We start from the raw sequence: 27,033 nt of genomic DNA, 5'->3' as shown, positions 1-27,033 counted from the left end.
CTTGACAAATCCTGTTGCGGGGTTAACAAAAGCCATAATTACCGGTACGACTGCATGAATATTTTGCAGTTTGTTCCGCCGCCTTAGGCATAAGCTAAAGGGCATTCTTGAAAGGCGAATGTCAATTGCCTCCATAACTTGGCGTTATAATTTCCGTTCACATTAACCCTGTATCCATGTAAAGCACTCAGAATAAACTGTTGCCCAAATAAGGAATCTTGTTCCAAATATGGTTTTTTCCCCCAGTTTTGGGGGGAAAATGGCGTCAGTCCGAGCATACGCCTGCAAGTAATTCAGGACTTCCTCCCTTTTCTCCCGACTGGGTTCCAGCCCATTTCAGGGCGGGGTAATAGGTAGTCCCGGAACAGGACTCACCACACCAAGTAATGGCGGACCGTTAAAATGAAAAATATGCCGTCAAAATAAGATGAAATGATTGCATAAAATCCGGCATATCAAGTATTCAGCACACGAACTTTTCCGAAATGTGGAGAAAAACGAGACAGTGATTTTTTTTCATCGTAATAGGACGTTAATAAACAGATATTGTCAATTAAATAAATATGAGTGAGTGAGTGAGTGAGTGAGTGAGTGAGTGAGTGTGAGTGAGTAAGTGAGTGAGTGAATAAGTAATAATAATGAATAAAACGTTGTGAGCAAACGAACAGTCAGAGCAAAACGGGGAAAGGTAAAGGAACTTTATTTAAAGTGTCTATTCGTTGGGTCTAGCGCTGAGGCACTAATTGTGGGACACTGTAAAATGAAAATTAACAATTACCGCCAAATTAAGTCAAATGTTGGTTTTGAGAAGAGGGGCAAAACCGGAACTACCGGGGGTAGAATAACCTCTCGTCGGTGCAGAGAAGAGAAAACCAACAAATTCCACCCCACCATAACGCCGAGTCTGGGAATCGACACCACATTGGTGGGAGGCGACGTGCTCTCACCACTGCGCCATCCCTGCAACAATGACACGACATGATTTAGGAAGAGAAACACTTGAAACGTTAAAAGTGAAACACGAAAATGCCAGATAAGAATTAAGGAGGAACGGCACAAGAACGGTGGGCGAAAGAGCGAGCAGTGCCTTATAACCGGTGGGTTTGCTTTCCAGCACTTGTTTCCCGTTTTACATGTTTACTTTTGTGTAAACGCTTAAGACTTACAGACTGTGAAGTGAAAATAAAACGCACCTAAAACCTTTACTAATGAAACATTGGCTTCCTCACCATAAGCATTAGCGGATGGTTGCTTTTTATCTCCACTTGTTTGCTGGCATTCTCGGGTAACGCAGATTTGATTTTGTACCTAACCGCATCTAATCCAGTCTCCTCGTGATCGGCTGACTCTGACGTCACGAAGCCAGCCCATTCAAGACTGACGTCATCCAGAAATTCGTAACTGAGTGTGATGGCGTACTGTGGGTGGTCAACAGGAAGCCATTCGTCTTCACACACCGGTTAAACACTTTCTCTGCAACCTCTACAGCGCACTATAGGAAGGAAAACGTCGACCATTACACTAGCAATTCAAATGTCAAAGTGTTTGATCCGTAGCAATATGACCCAAAAGTTTCTGGAACCCATATATTTACGGTAGAGCCGAAGCCAGACAAATTGGACTGGGACTTTATTTGACGTGCGTTTGTCGAAAATAGAACAGCTAAAAAGACTTCCTTATCGGATGATGAAATATCTTTATGTTTTTGGCAAATCCACATCTTTACGATCTTTACGACAGAGATTCTTTTGGCTTTTTGCGTACAGCTTGACGAAGCCCTAAGAACGTCTGTGTGAAATGTTACCGTAGGCGTAATTTTCCCGGTCCGCACCGAGAAAAGGTGGTTTGCAACATAACAGTGGAATCGACAAACGCTCGAGGACAGACAAATGGTCAGCTAACGAGAGATCTATTGTTTCCGTCCACCAGTGTAGCCTCAATCAAGTATTGTGAAACCACTTAAAACGATATCTGGCCGGCTTTATTTAACCTGCGCAGTCGCAGTGAAGTTCCATCTGTGTTCGCTTGAGTACAGTTGTGCATAGCAGTCAAGACTCCATGGTTCGCGAAAGTACTGGTTTGAAAGAAGCCCGCAATTCGTACTTTCGTTGCTGACCGAACATATTGCAGCCTATGTGGTCGAGGATGAGGATGGATGATGTTAAGGGATATTAAGAGCACCCTGCCGGGGTTGTCACTGTAGTGATTTGACATATGTCAATATCGTGTGAAAATCATTGGCTGCGGTCTTTTTGCACAGAACGTTCCCAAGGAGGTTGGGTTGCATTAACCTGCGCTTCAATGATTGTTTTACTCTCTTACGTGAGAATAAACATCATAGTCACTATGCATTTCAGTAGAATACATACCTCTTACTAACCGAGTGCGAGGTCCCTACTGTACGTTACGGACCGAGTTTTTCCCCGTTGATTTATGGCCCACGCGTGAAGGCCATAAATCAACGGGAAAAAAACGAGGATCCGTAACTTACAGCTTGGACCGAGAAAACGAGGTTAGTAAGATATTTATTGTATCGCTGAGGTTAATACGGCGCGCGGGCAAGGAAACTTGCCAAAGTCAAGCGGAAGGTTCAACTGCCACAAAGATTGCCTTGTCAAAATCCGAAAAACTAAATCTTCTTGGCAGTTTTACAAGTTTATGCAACAGAAATGACATGAAAAACTCGCTAGATGATGTTTTATCGAAATTTTAAATTTAGCGTGCTGTACTGCGGGCCGTACTGTAGAATACGGCCCGCTAATTTAGCCAATCACAGCGCGCGTACTATCTGAGAGATATAATAAATGAATGTACATTACTGCAGTCACATTGATTACTTAACCTGGGCCCGGTTGTTCAAAAGCCGATTAACGCTGATCTAAGATTAAAATTTAACCAAGGAGTTTGTTTATCTACTTCAAAAAATTTGTTCAGCGCTGAAATTTGGCAAAATTATACATTAAAAAAAGTTAATCTTGAAAAACAAAAATAATAAAAAAAAACTTTTACTCAAAAGTTAAAAAAATGAAACCAAAGTTTACGCTAATCCTGGGTTAAGTTAATCGGCTTTCGAACAACCGGGGCCTGGTTTTCACTAGCGACGCAAGCACAAGCGCAAGCACAAGCAGCTTATGCTAGTGAAAGCGAACGTCGACATAAGCATCAAAATCAACCACGGTCATCCGCCATTTTGTTCAAATACTCAGACGCGGGGAAACTGCAACAAGTGCTTTTATGGGCCACCAGACGTAGCAAATTGCATTGTGCTTATGCTAATGCTGCGTTTCGTTTTCACACGACGCAAGCTTAAGGGCAAGCACAAGGAAAAGGAAAAATTTTGATCCTTGTGCGTTTGCTTGCGTCAGCCCCGTTTTCACGGTGAAAAAAGCGCTCTTATGCTTGCGTCGCGAGTGAAAACCAGGCTTAACAACTAACCGGGTAGTTTCTTGATCAGCTTTCTCATTGGCGTGTTTATAGTATTTCCTTCTTTCGTCTTATTGCGCATGGCTTGTCTCCAGTCATTTTGCTGAATAATTACGGACGCAACTTCCCTGATAACGAAAATAAACAAATTTCTCTGATGTTCATATGCGGGTTTCAAGGTCTTTGGCAATGAAATCAGTTACATGTAAAGATTAACGACTGTTTTTTTCTTTCAAAAGGTTGTTGTGACCGTGAGCTTCTAAGAAATGTCTACTGAGTGTCGAATTTTTGTGCTCAGCAATGCGTTGATGAAGGTGTCGGGCTGTGTACCCGACATAATCTGCATCGCACAGATCACATGAAAAATGGTAAACAACACACTGCTTATTCACAATTGCCGGCTTGATTTCTTTGGGTTTAAGATCTTGCCCCAATTTCTTGCTCACGAAAACTGGCTGCAAAGTAATATTTTAATTTATTGTTTACTTTTTCTCACGTTAAAGCTTTTAATCAGCTATTTTTTTTTTTTAGCATTTATAGACCGAAACTCACTAACATATTTTGACTTGATACTGATGACGTTTTGCTAACGTCAAAACGTCGTCGCCTTTTTAGCAATTTTTTAATGTTAAAATGATTTTAGGTAATGTTTTATCCCAATTTTTATAGTGAAATAATAATAATAATAATAATAATAATAATAATAATAATAATAATAATAATAATAATAATAATAATAATATATTCATGCGGGATGACAATTCAGTTATAAAAAACTGCTATCAATATGGGTCCTGCGTATGATGACGACAACAATGACGATGATGATGATAACGTTACTACTAATAACTTTATTTTAAAGTGTAAATAAAGTTCTTTTCGCTTTTTGGGCAATCATTCAATTTGTTTGTAGATTGCGAAATGACAGAGAGAATGTTCTTTACTTATTTCCGGACGACCGATTTGTTGTTACAATTTCCACCACTGCGGCTGCCGGACCTGCAAAATGTCTTCTCCGGCTGTCTTTTTCGCTTCTCCTCCATCAAGCCTACCGTACTCTCTGAGATTTATTACGCAAATCGGAGACACTTAAAAGAGACAAATTCGAATTTTTCGCGGGGGAAAATCGCAAGCAAAGAATTCTGCGAATTAAAACTTACGTGTTTAGACATTTTTTTCTTTGTGTTTTGAATAAAAGCAAAAGCAAAAAAATCACTTCATATATACACTTGAGCCTCCATCTTATTTAGTCGAGAACATAGAGCTCTACTGACAGACTACTTCGACGATACGGCGGCTATTTTGAATTATATTGTTTCAATAGCTATTACGGGATGCCCAGGGGCAAATACATATTAATTTTGCCACCTGAGCATTCCATAATATCTTTTCAAACAATAGAAATCAAAATGGCCGTCGTATCGTCGAAGTAGTCTATTGGGGAGACTGTATATCACATCCAATGACAAAACCAAAGCAAATCAAACCAAACGTTGGTTTTGGGTTTCACAGGAAAACAAGAACACCCAGAGAAAAACCTCTGGCAGAAGACTAGACGACCAACAAACTCAACCCATATATAACGTTGATTGAACTGCACTCAGGCTAAATTGGTGAAAGACGATAGCTCTAAGAATTGCGCCAACCCTCAGCATCCTAAATAATCTGTATTCTTACGAGAACATTGCCTTCGCTTCGACTATAATAATAATAAAAAACTCATGTACAGAGCTGCAGGTAACTGGGTACACGCCCGATTTTCATGTCCAACAAAAAGTGTCCCTTTAAGTGCAAGCATTTTGCTACCTATTTCTAGCAATAAGGTAAGTGAAAGGGTTAGCGTTAGAGCGACTTTCGTATGACCTTGAAAAAGCGTTCGCAATTTGTTTCAGGATTAAAACAAAGCTTCTCCTTATTCCCGCAAACGGAAACTCCTAACAAGGGCAGTAAACAAATCGATTACCCAATCACAATACTGCATTTCAAACGGCGTCAAAGCGAAATGCCGATAGCTTTCCAGAAAGTTCCACGGAGAGATGACGTTGTTTGCATCCACGTTCGCTAAGCCAATGAAAATTTGCGCTCGTTTGCTTATTGTTCGATAAGTTCTGTTTTGACGTTTATTTTTCAAGGTCATACGAAAGTCACTCTCTTTGTTGGTGAGGGTAAACACAGCTGTTCCTCTTTACTGAAAAACTGGAGTTTGGGGGACACTTCGTAAGGTTGATTGTCTGTATTCCCAGACGCGAGTGACGCTGAAGTTGAGAAAGAGAGCAAGGGGACACTACGTGACGCGGCTTAGTGGTAGAGTTAGGGTTACGAGCATTTCTGGACATATCTGAAAAAAAGAAAACCAGCTGCTATTTTCGTAAGTGAAAATTAAGAATAAAGGCGTTTTACGTTATGGCAAAGACTTACTTGTGATTATTTTCAATGGCCATATCCAGGCAGTTTCGCCCAGAACTATCCGTCAATGTTATGTTTGCCTTCCTGGACAAAAGTAACTTCACCATCTCCACGTGCCCTTCACGTGCTGCTAAATGAAGTGGTGTGGTCTAAAAGACGGAGATTAAAAAAAAAAACAAAACAAAAAAAAACAAGAAATATGGTTACGAATTGTCATATCAAACTCATGCAATAAACAAGATATATCATATTTGAGAATTATCTAACTAGCAACATGAAGATAGCCAGCCTGTGTAGCAAGCAGGAAAAGGTAACGGAAACAGAGCAAATTCTGAAATGGAAGGGAACTGGGGATTTCCGTCAGAACTCGCCATGCGTCCCTTTTTTCCTTCCCATTAGCACTTGCTACGCAGGCTAACATGACAATTAAGAATGCTAAACATGGGCCAAAAATTAAATACCAGCCACTTTCATCGACAATGAGAAGCATAATTGTTTTGATGTACGCCACACGAACTGAAAATGGACTAAAAAAATACAACTCAAAGAAACAAAATACCTACTTGGAAGTGCAGGTTTTCCTCAGCACCTTTTCACTAACTCATCAGACAATGCGGAAAAGTACGATTAACTTGAACGTGTAAAATATGCTTTCATAAAAAACTCAACAACCTCTTCTCTATCTCACCTTAGCCTTATCAGTAGGGTCCACAGGACAGTCAGCATCCAATAGGACAGTGGCTGCCTCAACCCAGCCCTTAGCTGCCGCACAATCCAAAGGTGTCCAAAGGTTAGCATTCCTGTGCATTTTAAAGGAAGAGATTACGATGACGATTCAAATTTGGGGTCTGAAGATGAACACATAAGATGTAGTCATTCCTCTGCAAGGTTGTTTGCTGTGCTACACATTATACACCACCGCTGCATCTTGAGTCTATGGGACATGAAGAAGTGTTACCGAAATTATGGCCGAGTTGCCAACAACAGGCATCAAATGTTTTCCCCTACTGATTCTTCTGTACAGGAACGTATTGGGAAAAAAAAGGAACCTAGCATTAATCTTAACTGACCTAGCATCAATAGCAGCACCTCTGTCCAACAGCTCCTTGGCGACCTTATCGTTACCGCATAAGGCTGCAAGATGTAGCGGAGTGTTTGATGCATCATCTTCATCATTAATAATTGACATGTCCCTTTTTAGCAGAGCACACACAGTCCTGCAATGGGAGCGAACACAGCACTTCTTTCATAACATTCCTTTGAACACAAGAGAAGCAAGGTACTTGCAATATCATTACTATAATTCAAATAGTTCGGGAAATTCTCAAAAACTCTGGATTTCCCCTATCATTGTTCGAAATATTGAATGAGTAAGGCTTATGGATCATTTGAAGGGGTTCAAACATTAGTCGTTTACTGATTATTCGCACAGGCCTTTTGCAAACTCGGTCAAAAGTCGACTACTACCTGATGACGTACTTCGCTGTGTGCAATGCAATTTGGGAACTTAGGCCTCGTTCACACGTATCCGGATACTCTTGAAAACGAAGATTTTCTTCTCCGCATACGAAAAAATCAGCGCACACAAGTAGCGTTTTCGAATCGAATTTGCCCGTCTACACAAATATGCGAAAATTGCCTGAGTAGCTGGCGGAAAACTTAGGTATTTTGAATACCGCCCACTTAAGAACAGCCAATCAGAGTAAAGCTGTAATGCGAAACCAAGTTGTATGTGTCAATTTGAGCGCAAAACTGAATAGAAGCTTGCAGATGAGCAAACACAGTTGTTAATTTGGAAAGCATGGAAAGTGGCGATATGCCAAAGAAGGAAGTGAAACGAGGAAGACGGTCAAGCAAATCTGCGCACGATTGTTAATAGATAAAATTTCAAATTTCAAATGTCGTCTTATGCGCGTGCTTATGTCCGAGTAACTTATGAAAAAACCAAAAGGAGAATTCCCTTGAGAACATCACGTGGTCTGAAAGGAAAAACAAAACGTACAAGCTGAAGAGATCAATTAACGAACGCTTTTCCTTCAACTAATTTATTATTGGAATCAATGTTACTTTATCCCTACCAATAGCGTAACTCCATCTTTCAATAAATTATGTAAAACGCTAAACAAACCAGAAGGGAGCCCTAACGCTCGAAACGCCAGTTCCGAATTTCTTTATGGTGGAAAAAATGTTTGCCTTCTGTACGCTAGGAACCTTGAGAGGCTTTGAGCGAAACTTCTAGTGAACTTTGCGGAACACCGTTCGTTACAAAGAGAAGGTGATAACTTCTCCTTGATAAAGTGTGATTCTGCTTAAATTATTAAGGTCTGTTTTGTGTCTAGAAAGTCTGCACTTGAATGACATGAAGGAATGTTCTTGCAGTTCAAGCGCCCATGTAGTAAGTGGAATGTGTTCCTGCCAACAAATAATAGGGAGTTTAACCCTTTCAGCCCCGTGGGGTTCCCCATTGACGAGTAAAATCGTCTGGCGTTAGACAGAGTAAAATCTATAAGTGGCACTATTGGGAGTTAAAGGGTTAGTGGGGACATAGTTTTTGAGTGAATCCAGCTGTTGTTAACCCTTTCAGCCCCGTGGGGTTCCCCATTGACGAGTAAAATCGTCTGGCGTTAGACAGAGTAAAATCTATACATAAGTGGCACTATTGGGAGTTAAAGGGTTAAGAAACGACGACGGCTAGCTACGGCTACGGCAACGCCACGAAACAATAATGGGGAGCTTAAGCATCGACAACGGCAACGGCAACAAGAACGTCACAAATTTGCATATTTAGGGGCCCATTTACATGGAAAGAAAATGATCCTAGTGCTAGGATCATCCCAGAAGGTTCATTTGCTTTACATGGAAAAACGCGGCTCCTGGGATCAACTTTTCATTTGGCTTACATGCAGGATCGCCCCAGCACTTTTTCTCATTTTTGGGCGAGGCTGGTTACCATTAAGCTCATCTAACTTGATAATCATCCAACACATTCTGGCCTGTTTGCAAAGATCATCACTTATTTCTATCTCTCAAACTGACATTTCCCTTTTTATTCAACTTACACGACGTACAATCTACTATAGACTTCAAATCTACTTCAACGAAACAAACATTTTAAACAAGCTGAGAAGATTCACAATAGGCTACGCAAAGAGTTGAACCCGGATCGATGGCTTCACCTTGCAGTTTCCGATATCCACTAGACTAACGAGACAAGCTCCTGGAAAGTCGAATTTTTTAGAGTATTGACATAGTAGTACCCAGCAAAACAATTGAAAGTTAACCGCCTTCAACGGGGTTTTTAGACCTAAAAACAGTAGATCAGCGCGGCTTAGCTTAGAAACGCTATTTCTTGTTGAACTTAAGCTCCAAATTCTGCCTGTTTTCGTTTTTACAGCGGTAAGCTTGTCATATTAAGATAGGATATTGCGTCTTGTAATCAATGTCAGTGTGAGGGATATAAGTGTTGACCGTTTGCACACCGCTCGCAGAAAGACTCGAAAAGTCACTGCTTCCCGCTGACTCTCGACTTTGGGTCCTGTATTTTGAAAACAACATTGGTCCTGCACGTTGCACATCTTCAATATCGTCGCCTTTTTCGTTGGGAAGAGATATTCGAAATTGTCGGCCTTTCGAGCTTTTAGTCCATAAGTGCGAAGATCCCGCCATGTTGTTTCTCACAACTCGTCCCCAGGGCCATCTCCGGTTTCAAGATGGTGGGCGGGCAAACTTGGCCTCGTGAGGCCGTTTACATGGAGGTAGGATCATCCTAGCGCCAGGCTCATCTATCCTCTCAGATAGGATTATCCTAGCGGTAGAATGATCCTAGCACTGGGGCCAAATACAACCCTTCACAAGTAAACTGAAAGCTGAAAACATACCGCGCTCGGATGATCCCTGTCCTAGGATGAGCACTAGGATCATCTTCTTTCCATGTAAACGGACCCTTAGTGGGCAAAAACAATAGCTTTGCACGCCCTGCACGTGCGTTTTTCACTTTTGTCCCTTTCTTTGCCGTCGCCAGCAAAACAACAACGTGAAATAGCCAAATTGGAGGTTTATCAAGGGCGTCAGCACTTGAGGATAAATTTTCATTTCTCCCCTAAATTAAGTGCCGTTTCGACGAGTGTTATTTTTGAGGAAGTACCACACCCTTGTCATATTAAAAAGGTTGAAATAGTCACGTAGCGATTAAAACTCGGCAGGTTTCTTTTACAGGTCACAGGTCACAGGTCATTGTTTTACTAATACAGAAAGCATCCTAAACACTCATAAAAGCTAACCTTAGGCCTAATTAGGCCTAAAGAAAAATTTTTTTGGCGTAAGGTTAGCTATTATGAATGTTTAGGATGCTTTCTGTATAACTAAAGCAATGACCTGTGACCTGTAAAAGAAACCTGCCAATTAAAACTACGCGAATTTACATTTTGCGATGACGTTCTCGTTGCCGTCGCCGTTGCTATTGCTTAAGCTCCCTATTAACATTGGTTAAAAGAAGAAAAAGAATCGTACCGCACGTGCTGCACGTGCTGCTGTGCTCTGCATAAAAACAACGTAAAATCACCAAATTTGAGGTTTTCACGACAACGCGAGCGTACAAATGCAAATCTTTCATTCGATATTTTTACTATGAAACCGCGCGTATAAATTCAGTTTTAGGATGATTCGCCCACATTGTACGAAGTGAACGAGATGAAATAACCCCGAAAGACTTAAGATTGTGCAAAAGAACGCATTTTTAAGAGATGTTTTCCTCACCGTCGCTATAGTAGATCTTTTAAGTCCCTAAGTCGAAAAAAATGGAGCTACCGAACACAACAGGTGCATACTGTGAGGTAACATTATAAAAATGTTATAATAATAAAGGGCTCATTATTACCTCCTCCGTCCAAATTTGGCAGCCAAGTGGAGAGGCGTTAATGATCCATCGTTTTTACAGTCGATGCAACAGCCAATGTCAAGCAGAAGCTAAAAAATGCACAGAGGATAGATAATATATATAATATATACATGATCCCCACATATTTGAATATTTGAAATGAAGCATTGCATGATAATGAGAATTATTATTGCACATGAACCTGCAATAATCTAGGTTTAAATAACAGGCTTGATTTTGATACGAAATCTTCAATGTTCACTTGCAAAAGGTAGAGACGGAACGTTTGCAACGCACAGCTACACATACATGTACAGTAACAAACCTGAATAATTCGAACGTATCCTTTCTTTGCAGCCACGTGCAATGGTGTGTTTTCGTACTTGTCGTATTCCTCTACCAGTGTCTTCCCTTTGCGATCTTGCAACAGAAACTAATGAAAAATCGTAACATCAGAGAGAATACCTTAGTTAGGGAATGTTGATCAATGTGTAAGCATACTGACCTTAACTTGAAATTCCCACGCTACAAAAAAGAGCCAGGAGCTACTCTAGCCCCCTGAGAAAACTCTATGAACTTTCCGAGTAAAACCATCACTAGATATACACACGGCTAAAATCATAGACCAATTTCTTTATAACAGGAGAATATCGAATCATTTACACAGCAGCTTAAAGGTTAACACCGAGGTAACCAAACTGAACCTTCCATTCAAGTTTTTTTTCCACTGACTTGTCAAATGTTTAGCCACAGGAACTTGGAATTAAACTCAACAGGAACTTTTATACACACTGCCTTGAGTAAATGTTTATACCGTATAGTTAATTATAAAAACACGTACCATGAAGATCTATATATATCTACACTGCATATTATTAGTAATATAAATTTTATAAAGGACTAGCAGACATCGACAGCTACCATCTTCACCAGGCTGCGAAGAGGCAAAGACGCCATCAGAATCAACAACAGAGATGAAGAGTAATGATCCTACGAGGATCTACATCGGCCATTCAAAGGACTAGCAAGAGAGTTGCGTTAAATTAATATTCTTAATTTCTTAAACCCAGGACTACATGTACATGCATGTAGAAATTATAAAAATGACAGGAAATAACGGGCGTGAACGCCAACTGGAACTGGTCGACCATTTAACTCTTTTTCGTACATGTATTTCACTTGAAATTCATGACCAGAGAAGAACCTTGTGCCAGTCTCATGCAAACATGGAAAAAACCCTTGTTTTAGAATGAAATTTTCAAGTTTCACTGATACAACAAGTTTTCACAAAAAGTTCCCTTACACACTAAATCTTTAGTTGCTGACCTCAAGAGCTTCAATGCAACCTTCAGATGCTGCACGGTAGATGGGTGTTGCATCATCAATATCTTTAGCCCCTACATCCGCACCATGAGATAAAAGGCTCTTTACTGTCTCCAGATGATTTTTACTTGCTGCAATTAATAAGGGCGTGTCCTTGTCTTTATCTTTACATTCAATGTAAGCACTCCTAAAATCATGGGAAAATTAGAGAAAGGGACTAAAAACTCACTTTAAAAGCCAAGGCATTATTTATCACACAAAAACAAAAGAGAAAGATGGGTGGATACTATATCATAATTCTAAATGTGATTTAACAGGATTTTGGCAACGTTAATCTCAAGCCAATGTGGCATGTAGCCTTTTCGCACCAAATGGGCGTGCCTTTATATTGGGGGGGGAGGGGGAAAGGGGGTGCCCCGGAATCCAGCTGGGCTTGTTTGTGAATGGGCATGCAATCTTTACTGAATTCTGCAGGTCATTTTTGCGAATCATTGCAGATTCACTGAGCCACACCCTTCCCATCCCGAGGCTACTAGGTCATGGAGGTAAGTATCTGGTCAGGTAAGTGTTTTGTCCACTGGACCATGTTTCAGTGTGACAGGGCTGGTTACCGGCTGCTTTAGGTTGGTTCCGACTTGCAGGTTGCCAGGGATGCAACCCTGCAGTGCCGAGATCACAACAGGCCCCTTACCACTAACTTTTAAGGCGCTGTTTGCAAGCTCATCAATTGGCAATGAAGTTAAAACCAAGTTGGCAAGAAAGTGGGACTTCGAACGTTTTCAATTGCATTGTACATGTAGCTAAATTTTCGCGCCAAACTCTGTTCTGTTGTAAGGCAAAAGAGAATTAAACTTTACTGTTGTGTGTTTACATAATTTTGAATCCTGGTAAGGCTTGGTCACTCTGCGTTGCAGATTTGGAAAGAATAAAATATGTGTACATGTAGACAAAGAAATTCACATGGGCAAAACTTTTAACTGCATAACATTATGTTGGGCCATTGACTTGATCATTGAAAACCACAGATTTGTGGCATTTGTTGAGGTTTGCAGCCATAGATCGCAACTCGGGTGAAATGGCATGGCTCATTTGATTTGATTTGCATTATTTTGTTGATTTCAGTTTACAGTGTCCCCAATTAGTACTCCAGCACTAGAAGATCAGACACTTAAATGTTGTTAAACGTTCCTTTCCGTTCCTTATTATGTATATTTCATAGGTATTGTCATGTTATGTTCTGTATTAGAGTCTATGATAATTTTGACTAGCCCCATGAGCAGGCAAGATGAACCAAATCCCGCACTGTGACAAGCTACCCGAGCGAACAAGATGGAGCTGTAAATGCTGGCTCGGGATTTCTCGCTTGGTCCCCCAAGATCAAAGATAAGTTTTGGTGTTTTATCCCATACACATAATAAATCCTTTTATTGCCCAAGCTTTTTCAGTCAAGATGGCTGGATATTGGCCTCGTTCTTTTTTTGCGTGTTTATGGACCACAACTTTGGCTTGGTCCATAAACATATCCAACCATCTTGACATCAACAATTGACCTTAGCGGTAGTGAGAACCAAGAGTGAATTATGTAATAATTATGTCCAACGGACATTAAATCAGGGCTTTCAATCAAATTTGAAGTTGTCGACTGGTTTGAGTAGAGTAACCAACTGCTGTCAGTGTCAAAATGAATTTTAACCTTACGTTCGAAAGAATCTATATTATTTTTAATTACTTCTAATCAACTGAGGGAAAAATTAGCCGACCTCTCTGAGTGAAATAACCGCCACTTTTCATTGGATGTTGGTACTTCTTGAAACCCCTACACAATGTCACTCTCATCATCTTAATTACAAGTAATGCCACCATAAACTGCCACCAACACTATCATAATGATTGTCATCGTCCTCATCATCATCATCATCATCACTTACTGACTCAGAAGGAAGTCCACTATGTCCACTCTATTAAACTGAGCTGCCCTGTGGAGTGGGGTCTCCTGTAACGCATTCTTAGCTTCTATGTTTGCATCGTGTTCGATCAACATCTTGACAATTTCCAAATCTCCTCCAGTTGCTGCAAGGTGCAAGGGAGTACTCATATTCACCTTGTGTGCATTGACGTTTGCTCCTTTGTCCAGACAAAGCTTGGCCAGGTTAATGTCACCATCTTCGACTGCAAGGTGGAGAGGGGTCTGCTCTTCACGATCTTGATCTGTTACCATCTTGGACACAGTGGACCAGCCGCCTTGTTCTTCACCTTAATATAAACAAACAGAACAATAATTATTTTAAACGTGGCATACTGTCCACTTTGTACATGTGCATGTCGCTACATGTACATTCATTTGGAAGAAAGGCAGGGAGGAAAGTCACAAGTTGTTTCAGTTTTAAACAAATACTCCTTCAACTTGTAGTGGCACGAGGCTCTTGATTATATTAGGTTTAATAATAGGGAAAAATGAAAAAGTGGTAACTATTTTAACATGCACTAACTCTGAAAAAACAAAATGAGATGAAGTTCTAAGCAATTAAAAATCAAAACAAACTACTGATATTGGTAGGAAATAATTATTTCAAGTTGTGCATTGCCAACCTTAAGAATGGCAAGTTTGATCTGTCCATCATCCTGCAATTGTCAGTGTCAACAATGGCCGAAGCTTAAACTTTACCTGTTTCAAAGAGTAATTTGGCAACTTCAAGATTTCCTTCCATGCAAGCAAAATGCAAAGGCGTCATTTGTTCTTCATCCAAACTTCTCAGATTTGCTCCAGCATTAATGAGACATTTTGCAACAGACAGAGAACCTTGACTTGATGCCACATGTAAAGGTGTCATCTGAGTTTTATCTTTTGCCTGTATTCCAATTGAAAAGAAACAAAGGAGTTATCTATCAATAACAAAACCTTCGCTGAACTTGGCTCAAATTTACATATTAAATGAAACTACTACATAATAATAATTATTAATATTTAATATCCTACTACATAAGTACATGTGTAGACTTGTCCTCTCAGATGTCAATTTTTTTAGAAAAGTTGTATTGCATCAGAAAATTGCAATAATGTTATGATTTGTTTGGGTTATGTTTCCTAAATTAATTTACTTCCCAGAATTATGTATACTAATTTCATTAGTCCGTTCCAGTAATTCAAAGGCTGGATAACTGTTTTTATGCCACATATTGGTCACTATCCAACAGTTTCAATCTGCGAAAAGATGTCAGTGTTATTTAATCCTTGTGTGACCTTGAATATGCAAACTACATGTACTACGGAAATGGTGCATCTAAGTAAGGAGTCTACGAAAACCTTGGTCAATGTTTAACATGGAGTAAACTATATACTGTGGATAGTGGTTATTCCATTAGATAAAGGTACCCAACCTTCAATCAGGGCCTGGTGGATATCTTACCTCAATATCAATCCCAGGGTGAGTTAACAGTTCATCGACAGCATCTGGATTTCCTTTTGCAACTGCATAATGCAGTGGAGTGGAACCATAACTGTCGTGGGCATTTACATTTGCTTTCTGTGACAGCAAATACAAAATCATAGTCTCTCCAAGAATAGATTGATCTTTGGGCAAAGACAAGTTTTTCTTTTCAAGGCTTAAAAAGTCTTTGTTGAATAATTTATTTCCTAAAGCAGCACCAAGTAAACGACTCTTTGATCCCTTCCCAAAGTTTCCACCACAACCTCCATCTTTTTTCTTTTCTTGATCCTTTTTTAGAAACAAACCAACATCGTTCAAGTTCTCCGAACTGGGACTGGGTGTGACTTGAGGTGTTGGCCGTGTAGAGCCTCCAAAAGCTCTTGGGACAGGACGAAACCTGGCGGCATAGTGAAGGGGGGTGGCATCATCTTCCCCCTTGGCTTCAATGTCTTTAAAATCAAAGAATCTAGTTAATAACCTCGGAGTACAATGTATTGTATGTTGTCAAGCTTATGCAAGACAGCAGATGGAATACATTTTACCATGGTCTGCTAAATGTTCCCCGGTACATTGTATAACATATGATCTGCTTTTCTGTTACAAGTACTTTCTTTCTAAACAATTTTCAATAAAAGAAAAATAACTTTTATTGGGTGTTTCCATTTTCTACTGTATAATCATGACACCTTATTTACTTGGTGCCCCTCCTCTGATTTTGTTTTCGTAACATGGGATTATCAAGCATCCACTGTTCCCAGGAGGCACTGATGCATGTTCAAACATGGCCAAAAGCAGCGACTACCACTGTGACAAAATTTATCCCCTCCCCCTTCCCCACATAAGACAATGTAGTTTGATGGGAGAGGGGGCTTCCAAACAAGAGAAGGAAGTAAAAATATTTGTCCCCGTCAACAATTATGTCCAGGGCAACAACAGCAAACCCTAGAAAACTAACTTAAGGTACAGTGTACCTTAAAGTTTAAAAACTGCAAATGCACACAGATTTCAGTACACCCTTTACATGTAAGTGTCACAAATGTATCTTTGCTCTTCTCCCCAACTTCAACATTACTCGTCTCAGAATACTGAGACAAGTAACATCACGAAGTTTCCCCCAAATGCTCTTCCTCAAGGGCAAACATGTGCAGTTACCCTTTAGAAGCAAAAGATAATGCTGACATTTACCCTTTAATACCTTATTGTTGGAAATACAATGCAGGAAGCAAAGGCTTAGACTTAAAGGGACAGCATACATGTGCTGGATGTCAAAATTGGACCTGCATCTAATTACATGTACATGTAGGTGCATTTCTGGACATAGGTGGTGAAAAAAAAAATTTGGTACACATATTAAACTAAAATTACATACTGTACTTTGCCATGTATCGTTTAAAAACAGGGAAACAAGCTGATTGACAAAGAGGACTGCCAACTCTTTCGTTATTAAATAAAACAAAACAAGTCAACTACATGTACATGTGCAAGCTTTACCTGCTCCAAATTCCACAAGCAACTTTACAATATGGAGGTGGTTGTAGCGCACCGCATAATGCAAAGCAGTTGTGTTATCCTGATCTCTCTTGTTGATCTTTTTACTTCCTTTACCCAATTTTTCCAACCTCCTTTCCACAAGTTGACATTTTCCATCGCGTGCTGCCTGTAAATTGAAAATAAAATTAAAAACAATGTCATGTGCATTGAGGTGCTAGCACAAGGTAAGGGGATGCCAAGTCCTAGACTATTATTACACCGTGCACCTCTGTGCAAAACCAGCCCAAATATGTGACCTAATCCATGGGAAGACATACGCTAATGATTGGCCATTAAATGGCATTAAACTAATGCACGATTGACGGATATTCAACGCTTTTCAAGATTGGTTTAATGTTTCTTACTAACGCTCCAACAGTTTGTGCCAAGTGACACTCAAATGCTCTTTCCATCAGTACTAACGTTCTGCCTTAATAGCGCTTAATTAACACTTAGTTCTAAGCTTGAAAGGCTGATCGATGAGACCACAACATAATGAGCGATTGCCAATCATCGAACCAAGGCCACGATTTGAAGTACTACATGTAGCACCATCATACACGTATCAGCTAGCCAAAACAAATAGGACACACGTTTCAGCGAGTTTTTTGCTTTATAAATACTACAATGTATACATGCTCACCAGAAACGTATCTCGATTGAATGACTTAATACAATTCCGAATAGGCACCCCCATGGTGACGTAACTGCTGAATGCAGCGAAGTCCGCATCAAAGCAGCTAATCCTGATAAGGTTTAATCGTCGGACTCACCATGAAGTGATGCACTACTACATGTAAATAGTAGATTTCTCACGGCGTGAGATGTGTGTTGTTTGTGAAGATCAGCATGGTTGTGCCCCCCTTCAAAAGTGCTTGAAAAAAATAAGCCCCCCCGGAAGGCTTAATAGAGGATTTATGGTACATGTACATGTAGGTCTAAAGTTGTTGAATGATTTGTGATTTATCTTTTAACTATCTAAAACTACATGACTGTATTTGTAGAGATCTAAATCTTTGCAAGAAGAGAATTTTTGGTTTTCACATGACTTCACGGCTGCTATGTTGGTGTCCCGACCCATTCCCCTGGAAATTGATCTCTATTATTATGCAAACGTTTTAATAATAATAATAATAATAATAATAATGATAATGATAATGATAATGATAATGATAATAAACTTGTATAGCGCCGATATCAATATAGCTATTTTCATCAGCGCTTAAAACATAAAACTACATAAAACACATAAAATTACGAAAAAGCTTTCTGAAATAAAAATGTCTTGAGTGTCTTTTTAAAAGATGCTACTGAGGGGCTACTCCTGATCGCATAGGGCAGTAAATTCCATAGTTGGGGAGCAGCAACAGCAAAAGATCGATCTCCTAAAGTTGTTAAGGTCTTAAATTTCAAAGGGTTAATAGTAGCAGTCCATCACAGTTGGAGTGTAACTTGTATTTACATGCTTCTTTAAGATTAATAAGTTCTTGGAAATAAAAAGGCACTAAGCCATTGATAGCCTTATACGTTAACAGTAATATCTTAAAGTCAATTCGAAATTTATCGGGCAGCCCAGTGCAGTTTATACAGCAGCGGTCTTACATGGCAGTACTTGGATTCCTGAAAAATTAACCTAGCTGCAGCATTTTGGACCCTCTGTGGTCTCAGTGGACCGCCTAGAAAGATATTTCCTATTAATTCTTCTTATATTATACAAGTAATAAAAAGCATTTGAGCAAGTATTATTTACATGAGAATTCATTGAAAGAGTCGAGTCTAACCGTGCCCCGAGATTCTTAACTTCTCCTTTTGGTCTACACTGTAATTACACTGCCTCCAATTATAATATGATCAATGTTAACCTTGGCTAGTTGTTGCTTGGTACCTATCATTAGAAATTCTGTTTTATCATCATTGAGGAGTAGTTTATCATTGGTCATCCAATTGCGTATATCATCCACACAGTGCTGAATAGCAGTGACAGCCTCAAATTGCCCAATACTCTTATTTGGACTAAAGGACACATACATGTACAGCTGCGTGTCGTCAGCGTAGCAGTGAACCGTAGGGAGGTGCGCCTTGATAAAGTCAAACAATTTGCTTGTATAAATCGTAAAAAGCAATGGTCCAAGGCAAGAGCCCTGCAGTACACCAAAGTCCAAATTCAAATTCTGAGATAAATTGCCTTGGACCATAACATGCTGGGATCTTCCACTAAGGTAGGAGCTAAACCATTCAAGTGCCATCCCAGATAGACCAAATTTTGAGTGAGGCCGACTGAGTAAAACATTGTGATCCACAGTGTCAAATGCCGCACTAAGATCTAATAAGACCAATAGTGTAACATGCTGTTTGTTCATATTTAACAAGATATCATTTTTCACTCTCAGCAACACTGTTTCTGTGCTATAATTCTTCCTATAAGATGACTGATTGGAAGGATAAAGATTGTTCCTGCAAATGTGGCTATGAATTTGGTTATAGACGGCTGACTCTGTCAGCTTCGAAACAAAATGGTAAGTTACTAACAGGACGAAAATTCTTGAAGAGTATGTCGAGGCCAGGTTTTTTAATTAACGGTAAGACTAGGGCCTCCTTCCAGGCAACAGGAAATTGACCGGACTTTAAGGACATATTTATCAATCTTGTAAGAACACGTAATAGAACATGACATCGGCTGACCAAAGTTGAAGGCATAGGGTCAAGAACACAAGATTTTAAAGACGAATAAGTACTGCATAAGAGACTTCTGTAGTGTTTTGAGACTTATCAATCATTTATGTAAATGACCCACACGGTCTAGGAGCTAGGACTTTTGTATTTTTTAGTCGTCATTTCTGTTAGTAAATACTGTTGCGTTCGGACAAGTGATTCCAAGTGTTTATTTGACCGTAAACGTCACATCTGGCGAAGAGGATGGGATCCCGAAGTACCAGAGTACAAGAAAGTGAAGGACGAACTATTGGTCTACAAGGGAACAATATTGAGGGGAAATAGGATCGTAGTCCCTAACACACTGAGAAACAGAGCTGTAGACCTGGCGCATGTTGGACACCAAGGAATCGTAAAGACAAAAAAGCTCATCAGAGAGAAAGTCTGGTTTCCCGGTGTGGACGAGATACTGAAGGAGAAAGTCGACTGCTGTCTACCATAAAAAGGTAAGGTAAAGTCTCTGTTATGAGCCTGAAGGCCCATTAAGGCCGGCGCTTATCTCCGGTTTCCGTAGCATGAAGCGACTAGGAGTATTTATGCTCCCCCCTGGATGAGATGCTAGTCCATCCCAGGGTTACCCCCAGCATTACGCCGGTACCCATATATACACCTGGGTGGAGAGAAGCACCGTGAGAGTAAAGTGTCTTGCCCAAGAACACAACACAATGTCCCCAGCCAGGCCCCGAACCCGGACAACTCGATCCGGAGTCGAGCACACTAACCATGAGGCCACCGCGCCTCCGCGCCTGTCTACCATGCCAAGCAGCAACTACTTGCAAGGCGCAACGACTCGAACCTCTACGGATGACACCGCTACTAACCGCTCTGTGGAAAGAACTCGCGATGGACTTCCTAGGACCACTTCCTTCTGGAGGATCTCATGCTTGTCATCGACGAATACAGCCGTTTTCTGGAAGTGGAAATTGTCACATCCACTTCCGCCAGATCCACAATCACGAATCTTGATGCAATTTTCGCAAGACAAGGGATTCCTGAAGTGCTAAAGAGCGACAACGGACCCCCCTTCAACGGTGTGGAGCTCAAGAATTTTGCTGAGCATTTAGGCTTTCAACACCGCAAGATCACGCCTCTCTGGCCAAGGGCAAATCGCAGGGCAGAACGTTTCATGATGACACTAGGAAAATGCTTGAGAACCGCGACCATCAAGCATAAGAACTGGAAACAAGAGCTCAACAAATTTCTGCAGCAGTATCGGGTGACGCCTCACTCGACTACTGGCATCTCGCCATGCGAAGCACTTAACCAAAGGAAGCTCAAGACCACTCTGCCGCAAGTGACGCCACCAGTCTGCCAACAAACCATTGCCGAGACCCAGAAGAACCTGGCAGAGAGAGACACAGAGCAGAAAAAGAAGATAAAGGCGTACACTGACCAAAAGCTAGGTGTGAGAGAAAGCATTATATCAAGCTGGGAGATACAGTTTTAGTCAAGCAACCAAAGGCCAACAGGCTCAGTACTCCGTTTAATCCAGTGAAAAAATCCAAGAAAAAAAAAAGGATCGATGATTACCGCAAGTGACGGACACAAGACCGTTACGCGCAATTCATCGATGTTCAAAGTTGTCCCCAGTCACATCGAGCATACTGGAAACCACACACAAGAGATGGACGAAGACGTTTCAGCAAATCCCCAACCACTGGAAATTCAGGAACTGGAAAAGATAACAAAGTCTTCAAGCCCTACTGCAGGCCTACGACAATCACAAAGGCAGACAAGGTCTCCTGCGAGATTTGCAGACTACGTTTTACTTGTTCAAGAGAACTAGACACCAGAAGCATGCAATGGATGTTTGTGACTCTGTAACACGTTTCAGTTTGCCGTTTTCATATTATAAAAAAGTCGTTTAAAGAAGACTTTTGGGTCAATCACTTACACATTTCCAAAGTCCATCATCACAAGTGTTTATTTGACCGTAAACGTCACATCTTCACATCTTGTTCCGTTCTTTTGTACTCATTGACAAACATGGCTGTTGTGTTGGCACGTGAGTGAAAACACAAAAAAAAAACCATACACATTCTTCATCATTTTCAAAAGTAGTTCAAATGAGGAAAATTTATAAACATTTCACTGGCACTTTAAGGTTAATTTCCTTGTTTGACAAAAACCATCCTCGTATTAAAAGTACCTGTATGGTACCATCATCGAAAAATTACCAAAAATTACTCTGGGCTGCACGCGTGAAATTCATATTGTCACGCGAGCCGTTTACATCGCAGATAAAATCTGTAAACAAATTAATATATGAGAGCTCTTCGCGACCTTTTGAGGAAGTAAAATTTGTTCAAGAAAGATCAATCTGTGGTCCTGCGAGATTAATCAATATAATAGCTCTTCGCAGGAATCGAAAAATACTGCATAAAAGAAAGAATGAACGTAAACGAAATGACCAACGCTTTTGTTGCGTCAAGACCAACCCTTGGTTGTAAAGAGCTTAAATTAAATTAAGTAGCTCAAAATTGAAGAAGTTACCTGATGCAATGATACTGTGGAATTTTCGACGCTCTCCCTTTCTAATACCATCAGACTTTTACTCGATCTCGAGGGAAGAAAGGACACCGAGGGTACCCTTGCAAAACAAATCTGGAATATTCTGGTTATTTCCAGAATTTTTCTTAGAATATGACAGAAATAAATTTCTAGAAATTCCTAGAATTTACCAGTTTCCTTTTCTGGAAAATTCTAGAAAATTCTAGAATGTTAATGAAACATGCTAATGAGCTAATGAGGAAAGAAATTGCCAGCTTTATTCCAGAAATCATAATCTGGGGTCAAATCAGGTTTTTTCCAGCTTTTTCCAGTTTGTTACAAATTCTGCTTTCTAGATTTTTCTAGAAAATTGCTGCATGCTATTAAATGAAAGCATGTGAAGATCAGTATTAATTTGCAGCTTTTTTCAAGGACATTCCAGTTTTTCATGATTTTCCTCTGCCTTTTCCAACCACTTAATTTTATTCCTTGAAGGCAATTCAGCCATTGGTAACTTTTTAAATTTATCACAAGTAACTTTACTAAGCTTCTTATTCTAAGCAGTCAATTATACACAACAAAAACAGGCATCATGTTTTAGCTAGTCAAATGGAACCTTTACATAGCATATGTAAAAGCTATGTTATGGGGTTTTTGTGTCCAAAAATAAAAATAGTTTCAACATAGTTTCTACATAGATCAAAACAGAAAATACACAACACATACATAATTATCCTGCTCCTATAAAATAATATTCCAGCAAATCAGAAATGTGCTGGAAACTACAAAAAATCCATTGTAGGCAAGCTATTAACAGTTACTACCATAGCTCACAGACAAAAAAAATAGACGACAGATTTCAAAGCAGTTATATTTTTTTATTGCATGAACCTAAACACTTAATTCATGCCAAAATCTTTGGAATGGGTTCTTGTTTTACATTTAAAAACATTTCAGATAAACCACAGAACTACATGTATATAGAAGTCTGCAAAGAGAGATCCCCAAATACATCAAACCATAACTGGTTAAGGAGACAGAATTGGCTGCTAAGCATTTTTGTCTGCTGTAAAGGACCTTTCCCTGCCGTCTCATCAAAGAATTTTTTTCAGAAGTGTCTCTTCATACTCTTTCATGGCAACTAAAAAAAATACAGTACATATACTTCAATGATGCATGTAGTGGTTCCTCTAAATCGCTGATAATAATTTCTATTACAATTAAAGTGTGTGAAGAGTACATTGTAGACTCATAAGTTTGGGTCTCTACTTACAAACGTCCATAATAGCTTTCTCAGGCATTTTCTGCATTGATTACCATAGTTTAAGTGACAGAAATTAGCATTTTACAAGAAGGAATCAATTGTCAATCGTATACAATCATGTAATTTGCTTAAGCCAAGTTGAGTCTCCTTGCTTCACAAATCGACTCGATGGTGTGAAAATGTGAATTCTACATGCATGTAAATCGTTCCTCATTTTGAAGACAATAAGGCATCAAATCAAATGTTATTCGCTTCAAGTTAACACTTACCTTTTTACTTGAGTTGTTGTAAGCATTTCTTTGCCTGGATCAGCATTTAAAGAGTAAAACTAACAAAATCGTCAGCACAAAAGCGTGATCGTAGTTGAAACGTTTCAACCGCGCGAAACCTGTAAGAGCTGGACTGGTTACTCCTGACTACTGACCAAAACGAAAAGGACTCACTAGTTCCCAGTCCGGTCTCTCACGTGTTATCCAAGATGGCGGAAGATGACAAGGAGCAAGATTTGAAAGATACTTGAGTTCATTGAAAGGATTAAGTGCTGACTTGGAGTGTGTAATTTTCGAGAGTAATGCATCAGGTTCCTTTTGGAATAAGGCCGATTATGAGACTCAGAGAGCATCAAACAAGGTAATCCGTTCATTGGTTTTTCTCACAATCTACATGTATTGAGTACATCGGAATAAAAGCTTTCTTCATTTCTCCGTGTACAGAGTGCTTTTATTTTCAAAGTTTGGAGCCTTTAAAGGACATTGCGTAAGCTAAGTAGATGTATTAACTCGAAAGATATCACATTCACATTCATATGCTTTACACAGACTGAACTATGTAATGTAGCAAGTTACATAGTTATTACATAGCACGTAAGGAGCTACATGTAAATAGCTCAACATAGTTATATGATAAATTTTACATAGCCTTCACATAAAAATTGTCTGGTTCTACTAGGGAATTTTCTTCTTAAATTTTATACATAATAAGAAACTACATGCTAAACATTTCTTTAACTTTTTATCTGAAAAGAGAATTTATAGAATAAACTAAAAATTTGTTTCATTTGAGAAATGTTAAAATTGTTCACAAGCTGTAGACTTATAATTGCTAGTTTATTTCCAGTTTCCTGCAAGAAGTGAATACTGGAAAAAACTGTCATTTTCTGGCAGCACATGATAGATGTATCAAATTCAAGCTATTTCCAGCTTTTGAAAGAACCCAAAACTTGCAAAAACTGGAAAACAATTTCTGGAATAAAAGCTGGAATTTGATTCTGGAATAAAGCTGTCACATTCTAGAAATTTCCAGAAATTTCCAGAACTTAACAGAAAGCTTGAAATTCATTTTGCAAGGGGTAAAGGACAATGGGATGAAGTTGAATTGGAAGCTGTGTCCTTGTCACTCTTCCTCGACTTTAATCCCAGTAACGGGGTGAGAAGTATGCTGCTAGCACTTCCATCTCTTTTGGATGACATATTTTAAGGTTTCAAAAGTCTTTTTATCTCAAATTACAGCACATTTGGACCAGTTTAACCTGTCTTCTTGGACCGGTCACCGGTGAACGTGAATGCAAATCACGACACATGAAAACATCACTGAAGGTAACCGACAGGGATTGGTTACTAGTTAGTTTGTTGGCGGACATTTTGGAATTTTTCCCTTCACCTGCCGAAGAAATCTTCTTAAAAATAATGCTGAAGCGAATTTGGAATTCAACGTAATGTATTGAAATGGTGTTTGAACCGTAAGGAAAATGAGCTCCCCCATTTCTAGCCTGAAAAAAGGAAAAAGAAATCCACTCGATCCTAGGTAACGACTTGTAAACTAAAAACTTCGATATTTCTTACAGTACATGTATCTCATTAATGCGATCATAACTTCAAGAATCATACACTGTAGCTTGATTTGATTTCATATCTGCAGTTCAATATGTGATTAATGTCATATATAATTTTTTTCGTTGATCCATTCATCGCGGGAATGTTTGAACTCAGAAATGACCAGCTCCCAACATCAGTGGCTTCATACATTGTATAATTAACTTTATTATATAGACATTTACGAAATACCAGGATTTCTCCTTTTACTAAAAAATCATATCTTCACCGCGCGCAGTGAACATATCATTTTTATCTTTAATGTGTGAGGATATAGGTGTTGTCATGGTAACCAACACGATTAGCCAATAAAACGCGAGCTTTCTTTCCGTTGTAAGATACTTTTGTGCTTCATTATAATTCTTCTCTACTACATTAACATTTTTATCGCAAAATTTGACATTATCATAATTTGTTTTTGATAAGTTTCATATCTTGTTTCGTGCGTGTTGTAGCGGTTGGTGACCACTTTTTCATCATTTCGAAACTGAATAAAACAAGTTGCTTTAAATCTAGACATTTCATCAATATCTATATAATAAACAGAACATTACATGGCCGCTTGGGGATACAAATTTTGTCTTCTCGTGCTAAGAGTATCTCTCACTCGTGAGAGATACTTGCAGCACTCGAAGATAAAATTCGTATCCCTGCGCGGACATGTAATATCCTCTATGTATATAGTTCAGGCCCCAGTTGTTCGAAGTGTGGATAACACTATCCACTGGGTAACTCAATTGATTTTGCTATGCTTTATCCGCTGGATAGTGATTTATCCAGTGGATAGCGTTATCCACCTTTTTTGAGACCTGTTGGTAATAGAGCGTCGCACCAGCATTGTGAAGTTTCAGGTTCTAACCCCATTGAAGTCCTGAATTTTTCAGGGTTCTCTACTCAATTGCTAAAATTGTGATCATACCTGCAAGGATTAGCTTCACTTGAAGCTCTATAATGTCATACTCCTCAAATTTCACAATGCCACTAGCGATGTTAACAATGTACCGTATTTACCCGCGGATAGGCCGCACTCGCGTATAGACCGCACCCCAAACTTTCAATGGTTCTCATGGGAAAAAAAATCGTGAGGTCGAGTACCGGGATAAATATTAAAAGCGAAGTTTGAAATCAACAACAGCTACCGTAATTTCCGGGCGATTACCTGCGGGTAATGTGTTAATATTTCCGCAAACAGTTCTTGGTGCGGGTTATTGGAAGGTGCGGGTAATGTGATGATTTTTAAATCTTCCGGTAGTTTTAGTAGGGAAAAAATATAAAAGTCATTAATGAAACTGTTCCTAAAAACTGTATATTGCCTTTTTTATCCCGCTTTAATTGCCTAATAAACTTAAATGCTCTCGATGAAAACCAATGCAAATTGAAAACAATCAAAATCGTTTATCACGCGTGTGATATTACTTTCTTACTTTGGTAATTTCACAGCAGCGAGCTTCTTTCTTTGTTTAGTTGAAAAGAAATATTATTCACTAACTGGAATAATAAACTCAAAACAAAAGAATAAAAATGTGAAATAGCAGGCTTTAAAGTAATTAGGTGTGAAAACTCACCAATTTCACGCTAAAGAATATTTTGTTAACAAAAACAATGGTTTAGTGTTTAGTTGTATGTGTTGTAAGTTAGTAACAATTGAAAGCGAACATTAAAACGCCAATATTGAGATCTCTTGCATATTAATAAGGTATCAAAACGCCT

General features: G+C 39.4%; 1 pseudogene; it reads right to left on the bottom strand.

Moving 5' to 3' along the window:
- Nucleotides 1-1,205: 1,205 nt before the first annotated feature.
- On the bottom strand, nt 1,206-24,997 carry LOC137995488 (transient receptor potential cation channel subfamily A member 1 homolog; annotated as a pseudogene).
- Nucleotides 24,998-27,033: the final 2,036 nt, after the last annotated feature.

The sequence above is a fragment of the Montipora foliosa genome, chromosome 3, assembly GCF_036669935.1.
Source record: "Montipora foliosa isolate CH-2021 chromosome 3, ASM3666993v2, whole genome shotgun sequence".
NCBI lineage: Eukaryota > Metazoa > Cnidaria > Anthozoa > Scleractinia > Acroporidae > Montipora > Montipora foliosa.
Note: the sequence above shows the minus strand (reverse complement) of the source record. Positions and strands in the feature narration are given on the sequence as shown.